The sequence below is a fragment of the Entelurus aequoreus genome, linkage group LG03, assembly GCF_033978785.1.
Source record: "Entelurus aequoreus isolate RoL-2023_Sb linkage group LG03, RoL_Eaeq_v1.1, whole genome shotgun sequence".
Taxonomy (NCBI): Eukaryota; Metazoa; Chordata; class Actinopteri; order Syngnathiformes; family Syngnathidae; genus Entelurus; species Entelurus aequoreus.
Window position 1 is genome coordinate 7,604,081 of NC_084733.1, and position 6,084 is coordinate 7,610,164.

Genomic DNA, 6,084 nt, shown 5'->3' on the forward strand with positions numbered 1-6,084 from the left:
CTTTTTAGTTCCTGTTTTCACTCCCTTGCTTTGTCACCATGACGACCATTAGTTTTCACCTGTTTCACGTTTTGGACTCACGCACCTGTTGTCCCTAATGAAGAGACTATTTAAGCCGATAGTTGCCAGGTATTCAGCCAGGCGACATTACCTCTACTACCCATGCTACTCATGTTACCCTTGATATCATAGTTCATGCTGTTCTTTCTGGTCACAGTAAGTGTTTTTTGTTTCATGTCCATAGTTTTGCCTTTGTGCTAGTCTTTGTTTTCATAGCCAAGTTTGTTCTCCACCTTGTGCGCGCCTTTTGTTTGCACTTTTTATAGATAACTAAATCATGTATTTACCCTCAAGCCATGTCCAATCCAATTCCTTTGGATGAGTTTCTATCTCATAATCAGCCATTCTCAGTTTCCCAATCACTCTGTCTGTCTGTCTCATTCTCAGTCAGTTTTAATCTTCTTTCTGTCCTCTCATTTTCAATCTTTGTCTCAGGCTTTCCGTCAGTCTGAGTCTTACACACTCATTTTCATTCTCCCATTCTCAGTCTCATAATATCAGTCTGTCATGGTCAGTCTTACTCTGTCATGGTCAATCTCAGTCTTTACAGTCTCTGTATCATAATATAACACTGTCACGGTCAGTCTCTGTCTCATAATATCAGTCTGTCATGGTCAGTCTCTGTCTCATAATATCAGTCTGTCATGGTCAGTCTTACTCTGTCATGGTCAATCTCAGTCTTTACAGTCTCTGTATCATAATATAACACTGTCATGGTCAGTCTCTGTCTCATAATATCAGTCTGTCATGGTCAGTCTCTGTCTCATATCAGTCTGTCATGGTCAGTCTTACTCTGTCATGGTCAATCTCAGTCTTTACAGTCTCTGTATCATAATATAACACTGTCATGGTCAGTCTCTGTCTCATAATATCAGTCTGTCATGGTCAGTCTCTGTCTCATAATATCAGTCTGTCATGGTCAGTCTCTGTCTCATAATATCAGTCTGTCATGGTCAGTCTTACTCTGTCATAGTCAATCTCAGTCTTTACAGTCTCTGTATCAAAATATAACACTGTCATGGTCAGTCTTACTCTGTCATAGTCAATCTCAGTCTTTACAGTCTATGTATCAAAATATAACACTGTCATGGTCAGTCTTACTCTGTCATAGTCAATCTCAGTCTTTACAGTCTCTGTCTCATAATATACCATTGTCATGGTCAGTCTCTGTCTCATAATATCAGTCTGTCATGGTCAGTCTCTGTCTCATAATATCAGTCTGTCATGGTCAGTCTTACTCTGTCATGGTCAATCTCAGTCTTTACAGTCTCTGTATCATAATATAACACTGTCATGGTCAGTCTCTGTCTCATAATATCAGTCTGTCATGGTCAGTCTCTGTCTCATAATATCAGTCTGTCATGGTCAGTCTTACTCTGTCATGGTCAATCTCAGTCTTTACAGTCTCTGTATCGTAATATAACATTGTCATGGTCAGTCTCTGTCTCATAATATCAGTCTGTCATGGTCAGTCTCTGTCTCATAATATCAGTCCGTCATGGTCAGTCTTACTCTGTCATGGTCAATCTCAGTCTTTACAGTCTCTGTATCATAATATAACACTGTCATGGTCAGTCTCTGTCTCATAATATCAGTCTGTCATGGTCAGTCTCTGTCTCATAATATCAGTCTGTCATGGTCAGTCTTACTCTGTCATGGTCAATCTCAGTCTTTACAGTCTCTGTATCGTAATATAACACTGTCATGGTCAGTCTCTGTCTCATAATATCAGTCTGTCATGGTCAGTCTTACTCTGTCATAGTCAATCTCAGTCTTTACAGTCTCTGTATCATAATATAACACTGTCATGGTCAGTCTCTGTCTCATAATATCAGTCTGTCATGGTCCGTCTCTGTCTCATAATATCAGTCTGTCATGGTCAGTCTTACTCTGTCATGGTCAATCTCAGTCTTTACAGTCTCTGTATCATAATATAACACTGTCATGGTCAGTCTCTGTCTCATAATATCAGTCTGTCATGGTCAGTCTCTGTCTCATATCAGTCTGTCATGGTCAGTCTTACTCTGTCATGGTCAATCTCAGTCTTTACAGTCTCTGTATCATAATAGAACACTGTCATGGTCAGTCTCTGTCTCATAATATCAGTCTGTCATGGTCAGTCTCTGTCTCATAATATCAGTCTGTCATGGTCAGTCTCTGTCTCATAATATCAGTCTGTCATGGTCAGTCTTACTCTGTCATAGTCAATCTCAGTCTTTACAGTCTCTGTATCAAAATATAACACTGTCATGGTCAGTCTTACTCTGTCATAGTCAATCTCAGTCTTTACAGTCTCTGTATCAAAATATAACACTGTCATGGTCAGTCTTACTCTGTCATAGTCAATCTCAGTCTTTACAGTCTCTGTCTCATAATATAACACTGTCATGGTCAGTCTCTGTCTCATAAAATCAGTCTGTCATGGTCAGTCTTACTCTGTCATGGTCAATCTCAGTCTTTACAGTCTCTGTATCATAATATAACACTGTCATGGTCAGTCTCTGTCTCATAATATCAGTCTGTCATGGTCAGTCTCTGTCTCATAATATCAGTCTGTCATGGTCAGTCTTACTCTGTCATGGTCAATCTCAGTCTTTACAGTCTCTGTATCGTAATATAACACTGTCATGGCCAGTCTCTGTCTCATAATATCAGTCTGTCATGGTCAGTCTTACTCTGTCATAGTCAATCTCAGTCTTTACAGTCTCTGTATCATAATATAACACTGTCATGGTCAGTCTCTGTCTCATAATATCAGTCTGTCATGGTCAGTCTCTGTCTCATAATATCAGTCTGTCATGGTCAGTCTCTGTCTCATATCAGTCTGTCATGGTCAGTCTTACTCTGTCATGGTCAATCTCAGTCTTTACAGTCTCTGTATCATAATATAACACTGTCATGGTCAGTCTCTGTCTCATAATATCAGTCTGTCATGGTCAGTCTCTGTCTCATAATATCAGTCTGTCATGGTCAGTCTTACTCTGTCATGGTCAATCTCAGTCTTTACAGTCTCTGTATCATAATATAACACTGTCATGGTCAGTCTCTGTCTCATAATATCAGTCTGTCATGGTCAGTCTCTGTCTCATATCAGTCTGTCATGGTCAGTCTTACTCTGTCATGGTCAATCTCAGTCTTTACAGTCTCTGTATCATAATATAACACTGTCGTGGTCAGTCTCTGTCTCATAATATCAGTCTGTCATGGTCAGTCTCTGTCTCATAATATCAGTCTGTCATGGTCAGTCTCTGTCTCATAATATCAGTCTGTCATGGTCAGTCTTACTCTGTCATAGTCAATCTCAGTCTTTACAGTCTCTGTATCAAAATATAACACTGTCATGGTCAGTCTTACTATGTCATAGTCAATCTCAGTCTTTACAGTCTCTGTCTCATAATATAACACTGTCATGGTCAGTCTCTGTCTCATAATATCAGTCTGTCATGGTCAGTCTTACTCTGTCATGGTCAATCTCAGTCTTTACAGTCTCTGTATCATAATATAACACTGTCATGGTCAGTCTCTGTCTCATAATATCAGTCTGTCATGGTCAGTCTCTGTCTCATAATATCAGTCTGTCATGGTCAGTCTTACTCTGTTATGGTCAATCTCAGTCTTTACAGTCTCTGTATCATAATATAACACTGTCATGGTCAGTCTCTGTCTCATAATATCAGTCTGTCATGGTCAGTCTTACTCTGTCATGGTCAATCTCAGTCTTTACAGTCCCTGTATCATAATATAACACTGTCATGGTCAGTCTCTGTCTCATAATATCAGTCTGTCATGGTCAGTCTCTGTCTCATAATATCAGTCTGTCATGGTCAGTCTCTGTCTCATAATATCAGTCTGTCATGGTCAGTCTCAGCCTCTGTCTCATAATCGATCTTTCTCACAGTCTCCCATTCTCGGTTTGTCTCAGTCTCCAGCATTTTTTTTCCCCCCTCCTGTTCTTGCTTTTTTCACTCCCGATCTCTGACTTTCTGTCACTCTCAGGTTTACTCTCTGATTTTCATTGCCACTCTTTCAGGCTTCCATCTTCGGTCATAATCAGGTCTTCTCAGTCACCGACAGACTTCAAGTAGGACACTATGAGAGTCTCTCATTATGGTGTTAGTATGTGTCATTCTCAGTTTGTCTCTTTTTAGTCTCTTCATCTTAGTCTGCAGTGACTACCTGGAACTCAAGTCTACCTCTACCAGGGGCGAGGAGCCAGTTGAAGGCTTCACATTGGTCTTCAGCCATTCCAGTCACTTGTTTGTGTTGACGGTATGCTTCAGGGAAAGGCCAGACATTGATACAATCAGCAAATAACAGCATTAGCCTGCACCTTGTCTATTCATAGTGCTGTGTTTAGCAAGAAGGCCACATGGTCAGCCGTAATAATCCTATTACCTCTTTGCCTTCTTACGCTGGGGTCTTACCTTCACTTGCTATGAGACGCTACATCTTTGGTTCTTCTCTTTGTTGACTCCCTGGTCTCCCATTCAGAAAGAAGCGCCGTCTTGTGGTACGTGTTGTGCTGTTTCTGCGGTGGTTAGCGTAGAGGCTGCCGTGTGCTAGTTTGGAGGTTCTTCTTGCTGTCTTTGACATTTCCCACCATTTGGGGTTAGTTTTACCACGCACTCAGCCCTCGGCTGTGAATATCCATTGGCACACGTGAATACTTTCCGACACACATGTTTATTTCATAATCAATTCACATTCAAACTGGTATTTATTTATTTCAGGCATGGTCTTTGGAACTAATCTCAGGAAATTACTTTATTTTCATGCGTGCAATTTAAAACAGACCGATTCCAAACAAATAAGTGCGAATCGACACCAAAAAAGCCTGGCTGTGATTGGCTGTGAGTCACTGATGGTTCTCCTGACCCGCACACAAACTCCACAAGTGAACTTGATTGCCAGCTGTGCCCTTGGCTGTCTCCGTGTGAATAAACAGGATCTGCAGCGATTAAAAAGGAATGGTATTCAACGTGAAATGTGAGCCAACACAATCCGGTTTGCTGGCTAACGAGGGGCGTGCACAGACGAGGAGCGTTCATTGAGCAAATGTTGAAAGATGCTAATGAGGTGCTTCACCTGAGGTAGCGCCACTTAGCTCCTCGCGAGACATGAAATGATGCAGGTGTGGTGGGTCATTGACACAGGTGGGTCATACCAAGACCTCCCAAACTGACATGCTTTTTACTCACTTAAGGAACCAAAGCATAATATTCCTATTCAGCACGTAATCAAGGTTTGTTTTCCTGTACTAGAAAAGTCAAGCATTGGGGTTTTTAAGGGCGGGAATTTGCACCTGCAAGACTTATAGCAATTATTTGAACCACGTTGCAAAGTAGGCCTGGGCGATATATCAAATTGTATCCATATATTCAAGTTTTTGTGGCACAGGGTTTAACATTTTTATTTTTTTCTCCTCTTGGTCCGGCTTACTTTTCGTCTCTCAGAAGCTTTCGAAGCTTACTTAGCGGCTCACATAGCAAAACATCTAAGTCCAAGACTGGATGTGACCAATCTCAGATCTAGTCTTAGACTTAGATTGGTCACATCTAAGTCTAAGACTAGATGTGACCAATCTCAGATCTAGTCTTAGACTTCGATTGGTCACATCTAAGTCTAAGACTAGATGTGACCAATCTCAGATCTAGTCTTGGACTTAGATTGGTCACATTTAGTCTTAGACTTAGATTGGTCACATCTAAGTGTAAAACTAGATGTGACCAGTCTAAGACTAGATGTGACCAATCTCAGATCCAGTCTTAGACTTAGATTGGTCACATCTAAGTGTAAAACTAGATGTGACCAGTCTAAGACTAGATGTGACCAATCTCAGATCTAGTCTTAGACTTAGATTGGTCACATCTAGTCTTAGACTTAGATTGGTCACATCTAGTCTTAGACTTAGACTTAGATCGGTCACATCTAAGTCTAAAACCAGATGTGACCAGTCTAAGACTAGATGTGACCAATCTAAGTCTAAGACTGCATCTAAAATTGGTCACATCTAGTTTTAGACTT